The sequence below is a fragment of the Nicotiana sylvestris genome, chromosome 1 (assembly GCF_000393655.2).
Source record: "Nicotiana sylvestris chromosome 1, ASM39365v2, whole genome shotgun sequence".
Taxonomy (NCBI): domain Eukaryota; kingdom Viridiplantae; phylum Streptophyta; class Magnoliopsida; order Solanales; family Solanaceae; genus Nicotiana; species Nicotiana sylvestris.
Genome location: NC_091057.1, coordinates 10,862,295 through 10,871,546, shown reverse-complemented (window position 1 = coordinate 10,871,546; position 9,252 = coordinate 10,862,295).

The following is a 9,252-nucleotide window of genomic DNA, read 5'->3' as shown; positions in this document are numbered from 1 at the left end:
CCGTGCAAGTTCCTGAAGGACTGCTCCAGGCTTTTGAACTTTCTCAATACTTCATCCTGTTCAGGGGCCTTAGCCGGCTTCTCAATCTCTGCCGGCACTTCCAAATGTGGATTGTAAGCCTATGGTTCGGGGGCATGAAACGTAGGCTCGGGGGGATAGTATTGTGTATCGTGAGCCTGAAACAATGGCTCACTGGTCGTTCTTTGCAAAGGGGCTGATGTTGGTCCCACAAAAATGGGAATATTGGGTGTTGGGAGAGGTTGATGGGGTGGTGGAGCTTGGGAATCATGAGGGCTTCTTTCTTGATGATAAAGGGGATTTGGGCGGCTTGTGGAAGGGCCGGAGTGAGGGTATTCTGGCATGTGTCCCAGTGTTTCAGGGCTCTTTTGTGTTTTGGCTATGGCTAGCTGCATTGCATTCATCTCTAGTACCATTCTTTCAATCTTTTCCATCGCTTCTTTTAGCAACTGGCTCATCGGCCTCTCTTCCTCATTACTATTCTCTGAAGTAGTCATGCTTGTTGCTATTGGTCCTTTGGATCTGGTTTGATAGGAGTGTGTTGCCAGAGTTCTTTAACAACTAACTTGTCTGGATTCAGACAACAACAAACTTTGTTAGCGTTAGAGTTTAACAGATTTGATCATAACACATAGAGGATGCAATGCTCCTAGGCAGTTAACCGTTTCTACATGTTTTGCTTCGAACAACACGCGTCATCCCGGCTTGCTCATTTGTCCTTTTGTTGTTATTTTTGTTTTTCTTTTCTTTATTCATTAAATCAGTCGAATCTTATGGGGATTGCCTACGTATCACGTCCCCGCGCGAATCAGACCAGGCGTAGTTCTGCCTCAAAGTAAAGACATACAAAATTCTTGTGAAATCATTGAATTCATTCTCAAAATTTTGCTATTACAAATTACTTCAAACAAAGAATAGCAACAATACAGACTCCACGGTTCTTTGACCCTATTTGATTAAAGGAAAAATAGAAAACAACATATGGGAATGCAACAAAGCCAAGTGATAGGATTTCGACCACTGATTAATTTTCCAACTTAGGGATCCACGAGGCATCATTCGGCCTTTTCGCGGCTCTAGGTGTGAGGTCTTTCTGCAAGCTTTTTAATTCATTCATGATCCGGTGGACGCCGCCCATGACGGAAGCAAGAAGGGTCTTTCGAGGCATTTTCTCGCATGCCAGGCATTTCATGTAGATGTAATGCCCAATTTCGTCAATCCTTCCTCGAATGTCGTCCCTTTCTGCGAACAACTGCCTTATCTGTCAGCTCTTTAATCCTAGCGTTTGTGCATTGGTGGCGAGCTGATCCTGGAACATCTCCATTTGCCTTTCCATCCTGGTCATTGCATTGTAATAGCGTCTTCTGTCGGCTTGGGCATCTTGTGTTTGCTTGAAGATCCGCTCTTGCAGAGCGGAATTCGTTTCCTTTACCGCTTTGACGCTCAGTTCACAATCCCTCATGACTTGCTGTAGGCGCTTCCTCCGGGCCATTGTACCTTTTTGCCCACTTGGTCCGCAATCTTGCTGTGCTAGCCTCGGATCTTTCCAAATCTTCCTGGCATTCTGCAACCTGATCTTTTAACCCTGCTATTAGTCTTTTATCCGCCCGGCTCCTTGGCTGGTTGTCGGCCTCCTTTCCCATCTTCCGGATCTGAGCTTTGAGGACTTCGCATTCTTTGGTTAATCTGTTCTTCTCTCCTTTGTGGGCGGCGGACTGTAATTGGTATTCAAACTTCATGTCTTGAACTTGCTGTTTGAGTTTGCCTGTTTCGGCGAGATATTCCCTCTCTTTGGCCAACCAGCCCCACTGCTCTTGTGAAGATCTGGCAAACTCTTGCAGGTGAGGTCTTTTGGTCAGCCTTCCAGATGATGGCTCCTCTTTGTACCAGGCATGATACCCGGGCGAAACCTCCCCTTTTGCCTGATTCATTACACAAGTATTTGCTTCTAAGTATTGACACTGGCTCCAAATTTGGCGAACCCTCGCTTCAGGAAATTGGCCGTTGGGACTGATCTCAATCACCTGGGTGCTTAAATCCTCGTCTTTCGGCACTATCTGACACCTCCCAAGTTGCCTTAAAACCCGATGTGGCGCATATGGTTGAATGCTCTTAAGTCTCATTAAGAGAAAATGGGGCCTGGCTGCTGGCATGTATATGACTTCGTCGATTGGTAACCATCCTAGCGCCCACTGTATTTGACTGGCGTCGAGGGTACGAAAATATGAGGTCCATGATGTGACTCCTTCAGGTAGGTAGGTCTCATTCACTCTGGTATAGAACTCCTCTATGCAGGTCCTTTCAGCGGATCCATGGTTCAGAAACTGGGCTCGGTGACACAGGTGTTCGGTCATCCACATTTGCAACAACAAATTGCAACCTTCGAAAAAACTTCCTCCGGCTTTGCAAGACGTGAGAGCCCGGAACATATCAGATACTATCATGGGCGCCAACGTACTATCTCTTTGTGTGAGCAACGTACTGACGACCCCTGCTATCTTTATGTCAATATTCCCGTCTTTTCTTGGGAACACTAAGAGCCCTAAGAAAGTTATCATGAAAGCAATCCGTCTATGTTCTTCCCACTTTTGACGATTACTTTTGCTGCATAACTGGTTTTCTGGCTTGTCGAATCCTCCTATGTGACCATATCTTTGATATATGAAACTCATGCTGCAAAAACCTTTCGCCAAGTCAGGGTTATGAATTGTTCTGACTATCTTTAAGGAGTCCAGAAACCGGTGTATTGCTACAGCTCTTGGAGCAATCAGATATTTGTGCCTCAAAGGAGTCTCAGCGCTGCCGATATACCCTGTTATTTCTTCTAAAGTTGGAGTAAGTTCAAAGTCCGAGAAATGGAAGACATTGTGCGCAGGATCCCAGTGGGGGACTAGTGCCCTTATGATATCTCCTCGTGGCCTGATATCCAATAAACCCGTGAGGCCTTTCAGATACTTCTTGATTTCGTCATGCCCTTCTTTGCCTAAATCATTCCACCAGAGCCGCAATTGGAGGGGGATTTTATTCATGATTGAAAAGGGTTCATTTGGAGTCGTGCTCATTCTGCACATTTATTAATAAGATTTTAACGAGCGAAACTTATTCTGATAACAACAAAAATATATGCAATTTTTCTCGAAAGGATTTCTGAACACGACCTCTCAGCACTTCATGAACGAAGATTTTTAAGGTTGTGTGAGAAAAAACGAGGTGGACGTTTGTACCAAGGAAGCCTTCCGGAGTTCCTTTCGGGAACATTTGGCTATTTTTGACATAAGCGGCATCACCCGGACTTGTTTATGACTCTTTAAAATTTGACATATTCGTTTTTGCTATTTTTTGTAAAAGGGGGAAGTTACATCACTAGACTTATTTATGACAAAATTAGAAATCTTTGACATGTTTTTTTTCTTTTCCTTTTTTTTTATTTATTATATTTTTCATTTTTCTTATTTTAGAAACAACTGAAAACTTTCCAAAAAAAAGTCGATAATGGAAAATATTTTTGGATTATTTGTTTTGAAAATTGGGATTCTAAAAACTTTTGGCAAGACAAATGTTCTTGCAATAGATAAAGATATATATTCATTTTTGGAAATAAAACTTTTGGATAATATATGCATGTATATATTTGTGACAAATAATGAAAGACTTTTTATTATTATTATTATTATTATTATTATTATTATAAAACCCATTTTAGAAATAAGACTCTTTTTGATTTTTATTTTTATAACAAGACAAACTATATATTTCTATATTTTCCGAAAAACAAAAACAGAACCACTATTCTCTTTTTTTTCCTTTACCTTTAATAAAACAAACTAATAAGACGTTTTTTTTCTTCTTCTTTTTTTCAAAATTTTGGCAGAGTTTTGACAGTATTTGGGTATTGGTTTTTTTCAAAGATAACAAATCAATTCCTTAACCGCTATTTCCCTTTTTTCCAATTTCACAACATCTGTACTATTCAAAACACCGGTCAGCATGCGTGCACGAGACAAATAAATGCACGGAAAACAAATAGGATGCATCAGGATGGCCTTTTCATATCGGGTCGCTAGTCCTAGACGGACCCAACCCCTGTGTTGAGTCCCCTAAGTCAAATGCAAAGTGATGCAAATAAGCGTTCCTACTAGGGATCCGACATGTAGTCACGTTATTCTATGTTCAAAACCTGGGTCGGTGTTCTAGACAGTGTACCCGAGCGGACAACTCGAGCTGAGGAAGGAGCTCCTTTCCGGGAACCAAAAGGTCAGCCGGCTTAGAAGCTTTCCGAGCCTCTTTTATTTAGGGTATGACACTAACAGAATAGGGAGTCTCAACCAGTAAGCACATCCCCGGAGGTAAGAAGAGAGAGGTTTCGGCACAGTTTACATACAGTTCAAATATTATCAAAGCGGTAAAAGCAGCATTTAGCACATTAGGCTCAAAACATGTAATAAAATCAGATAATAAATAAAGCCAAATAATAACAATTATTCTAAGCTCGAATTCATAACCCTGAACCAATGGTTCTGAGTAGGGATAGTCCCCAACAGAGTCGCCAGAACTGTCACACCTCCTTTTTCCGCACCCGAGGGGGCAGGGGAGTTTTTTCCAATTAAAGGACAATCGAAACGGGATTGGTTTATTTATTTCAGAGTCACCACTTGGGAGGTTTAGGGTGCCCAAGTCACCAATTTTAATCCCGAATCGAGGAAAAGAATGACTCCATATTACAGTCTGCGTACCAGAAATCCGGATAAGGAATTCTGTTAACCTGGGAAAAGGTGTTAGGCATTCCCGAGTTCCGTGGTTCTAGCACGGTCGCTCAACTGTTATATTCGGCTTGATTATCTGATTTTATACAAATATGAACTTATGTGCAAATTTTAACTTTCACCGCTTTCATAATTATTATTATTTTTACAAGGAATTGCAACGTCGTGAAAACATATCTCGAATCACGTTACATCAATGTACACGTGATTGTTGACATATCTCGACTCGGTTGAGATTTGGATTTGGGTCACATAAATGTGCACCCGAGTTAAGGAAAATAAATTATTAAAAGCGCGCTTAAAGCAACTAGCGTATTATTATTTTGGGGAAAGCCATGAAATTCGCTAAACGGCATGTCCCGAATTCTAAGTATTTTTATATATATACATTTAGAGGGCCCCGCACTTTGTACATTTTTGTTTGTCGAGGCTCGTCTCATTCCTTATGAAAAGAATTTGCAACGTCATGTAAATGCATCTCAGACCACGCCACAATCAATGTACCCGTGGTTAGAGACACATTTCGATTCCGTTGAGATTTGGATTTGGGTCACATAAATGTGCACCCGAGTTTAAGGAGATAACATTATTAAGTACGCGCTTAAAGAGACTATCGCGTTATTATTCTGGGAGGGCCGTGAGATTTGCTAAACGACCCGTCCTGGAAACTGAATGCTTCGATAATATACATTTAACGAGGGCCCCGCAGCTTGTGCGTTTTTATTTGTCGAGGCTCATCTCGTCTTTATTTTAAAAGGATATCCTATAGCAACTACGTTTCTGGTCGCATTTGTCTCTACTAATTGAAAGCGGAGATAGTCCTAGTTAATTATATGCTTGCAGGTCATTTATAGCAGGATTCGGAATGCTTAAAAAAAATCAGAAACAAGGCTGCGCCCCACAGACAAGCGATCGAATCTCATGGGCCCAAACCCAGTTTGTGCGAGATTGGCCAGGCTTGGGCCACTGATTTTCCGACGAGGCCTGCTTGGTCTGTTTCAACTTGGGCTCGACCTTCGTGAGGTTGAGACCGTAAACTTGTGTTCTTTGTTTTAAAGGTGTGGTTTATCAATTATAAAAAGGCAGTTTATCAAAAGGAAATGAACTTAGCTAACAATATATAGCTTCATGCTTGGCATGTATTAAAGAATATGCTACACGATTAGACTAAGTCTAAGATACAACCTACTGCATTGGGAATACTTTTACCTAACAGCATACATATACAAACTAACATTCAATCACCATGCATTGATATCTACTAGGCGTGCAAGCTACCATCAGTATCCAAACAAAATGTAAACTATTATACATTACATGATATTCAATATAATAGTCCGGGCACATTCAGAGGAGGAGCACTGATGCACCGGTGAGGAGGTTTGAGCGACTGGCTGTAGTGGGCACGCGGAGAGGTAGAGGAAGACCTAAGAAGTATTGGGGAGAGGTTATCAGACATGACATGGCGCGACTTAGGATTACTGAGGACATGGCCCTTGATAGGGAAGTATGGAGGTCGAGCATTAAGGTTGTAGGTTAGGGGAGAGTGTGAATATTTCTACAGCACAATAGAGTGAGACTATCCAGTTAGGAGTTTGACTAGGAATGTCATTGGTCGTCTATTGAAGCAGGGCTTTACCTTCTAGTTGTACTATACCAGCCATCTATTTCATATTTTGTATTTCGTATTCTGTATTTCATATTTTATATCTCTTATATATTGTTGTTATTTTATTACGCATTTTTATGGTACTAATATATCATCTCCTATTGCTTTTTTGAGCCGAGGGTCTCCTGGAAACAGTCTCTCTACCCTTCGGGGTAGAGGTAAGGTCTGCGTACATATTACCCTCCCCAGACCCCACTTGTGGGATCCTACTGGGTCGTTGTTGTTGTTGTTGTAGTCTATGTATAAAAAAAACATCTTCAAATCTTCTCTTTTGTATTCATGCTCAACTTTCAAGTTACATTGATACTGTTAATCGTGTACCTGGTATAGCAAAGCAAAAGAAGAAGGAGAATGATCAGCTGAGCAGTATACAACAAGCACAGCAACAGCAGGTAAGCAGCAATCAACAATCAACAGCAACAACAATCAGCAACGAATGTCACCAACAGTCCACAGACAGCCAACAACAATTTCCACAATAAGGAAAACCCAATAGGTGGTCGAGCACCAAACAAACACTCCCAGACACAGAGTAATAAGATGCAGCCAAGAAAAACCAGAATGTTCACTGCAGTAACAGCAGAAAATCAATAACCACAAAAGCTCAGCAAACAGCCAACAACAATCAGCAAAGACAACTTGAACAACTTGAACTCTTACACAGTTTTCAAATGATACTCATTCACAGTATTCTGAAATCTCTTTCTGTTTTTTCTTTTTTGAAGACTAAAAAGTCCAGCCCTTTTTTAGTTCTGCAACAGCTTATTTATAAGCCAACAACCCAGTGCAGTCAAGCTGCCTGGATCCTGCCAGTTGCAATCTGCCCATACCCCTTAACTCCCCATGCCTAAAGGCATCTTTCTCGGTAAACTTAATCAGCCCCCCATGCTTTGTCCTATTGCTCTAATCAAGGATTATGGGTGCATTTAAAGTATTCATTTTGAACCCATGCCCTCATGTTTTGTTCCCCATTGTCACTAGGTTAATCATATTTTAATTACCACTTGACATATTCTGAAATTATCCCCTAATCAGACCCTGTCTTATGCCAAGATTACCCTTATACCTTGCATATTACTGTATTACCCTAACTCTTAATAGTCAGTATATAAACCTCTTTGATTTCAGCCAATACCTGATTACTAGCTAATTAAACTCAATACTGCTTTCAGGCTGATTTGTTAGATTTCTAAAGCTAATTGCCAATTCTCTGCCTACGTTCAGGCAATGATTCAAACTTTAAGCAAACAGGGGTGCCAATCAAATGGTATGAGTTGGCCACATTGGGAGCCAAACCTGACCAACTCACAACCAATTGATCCAATATACAGTCAAGGGTGTAAACTATAATCGACGTGCTACTATATCAGGCTTACAAACAACATCATAAAATAAAAGAAACAGGCACAGTAATCGTACTGAAATGTAGGCTCCTGATTTTTCAATCTTTCAAGTGAATTTAGTTGACGACACTTATTTAGATGACTACACAAACTATAATATACAGCAAACAATCAATAAAACCAACAAACAAACTCATCATTAACTCAAAACGTACACACATGGACAGACGAGTCACAAAACAAAACAAACCAGAACCTGAACGACAGATAGAATTTAGGAGGACAAAAAAAAGGAAAAATACCTCAGGGAAATGAAACTAAGACTGACTCAAGCTCGAACTCGGACCAGGTTATTTGGGGTCTAATGGAATTTAACCGAAGTGTTCTCAACTGAGAACACTTTGGTAAAAGTCTGCTAGACCCTGATCCTGCCACTGATTCGGACAGACCTCCATAACTCTAAGGTCTAGGGTTTCTGGTGGTCTGATTTGGGATCTGCTCAGTTCCGGTCAGATTCGAACAGAACCAAAGTTATTCGGGGGGTGAGGGAAGTCAAGAGACGTTGTGGTGTGAGTTTGGGGTCAATCGGTGTAGATCTGGTTTTTGCTCGAATCTTCGATTGAAGATTCGAGAAGCTTCGGGGTGATTCGAGGTGAACGGTTGACAGATTCATGTTCGGGGTGGTTGGGTGCATCGGGGGTGTTATTTTGGTGGTCATCGGAATCCGAGTGGCCTGGGTTACAGAGGAGAAACCTAAGGTTTCTTAGGGTTTGAGAGGAGGGGGTTCTGGGACGAAGGTGAACATTGGGGCTAGGGGGTTTGGTTTGGGGCGTGGGGGTAAGGGGTTAGGTTTATATATGTATTGAGGGTTTAGATCCTGGCCGTTGGATCAAGTGAGATCAAGGGCCAGGATCTACTCATTGAAGAGAGACGACGTCGTTCGGGGGCTGATAGTGGGTTGAGACCGGGTAGGGGATTGGACCGATTTCGTGTTAACGGGTTTAAAGGAGAGCTTGGATCCGTTGGATAAATGGGGTTGGACGGCTCAGATCAACTTGCCTGAAACGGCGTCGTTGAGGTGAGATGAACAGCCTGATCAGGACCGTTCGTTTGAGTCAGATCAACGGCTTCAATAGGGACGCTGATACGGCGTCGTTTGAGTCCGTGCTTGGGCAGGCTCGACTTGGACTGGATCAGTGCTTTGGTTTTGGGCCTCGTTTTGGGGCCCAATCAGATTTTCCCCACCTTTTCCCTTTTTTTGATTAACAAAAAATTGAAATAAACTTCCTAAATAAATTGTAAAAATTAAAAATTAAATTAAAACAAAATTACACACATATTAGTTAACACCTATAACAACTAACAGACATTTTAACATTAAATACAAATCACTCAATGACAAGACATATATTTTTTGATTTTCTTTTCCTTTTGGAGTAACTTTCGCGAAGCAAAAATC